A 271-nucleotide genomic window follows, 5' to 3' on the forward strand; every position below is an offset into this window, starting at 1 on the left:
GGTGAACATTTAAGATGGATACACTTACCTAGACATTCAGAATTTGCATTGATGAATGCCCAAGCACTCAAAATTCATAATACAAGTTGTACATTCATCATCCATACTTAGAATACACTGTGTCATTGGAAATTGTGTAATGAAATTAGCATACATTAATCCAGTTTCTTCCATAAGTCAGTGTATTTATAGTGTTGATTTTTCAGTTCTTGTATCAGCACACAACATTATTGCCATATTAGTTTGTTTTGTGTTAGTGCTGAGTGGGCAG

Source organism: Penaeus monodon, chromosome 20 (assembly GCF_015228065.2).
Source record: "Penaeus monodon isolate SGIC_2016 chromosome 20, NSTDA_Pmon_1, whole genome shotgun sequence".
Lineage (NCBI taxonomy): Eukaryota > Metazoa > Arthropoda > Malacostraca > Decapoda > Penaeidae > Penaeus > Penaeus monodon.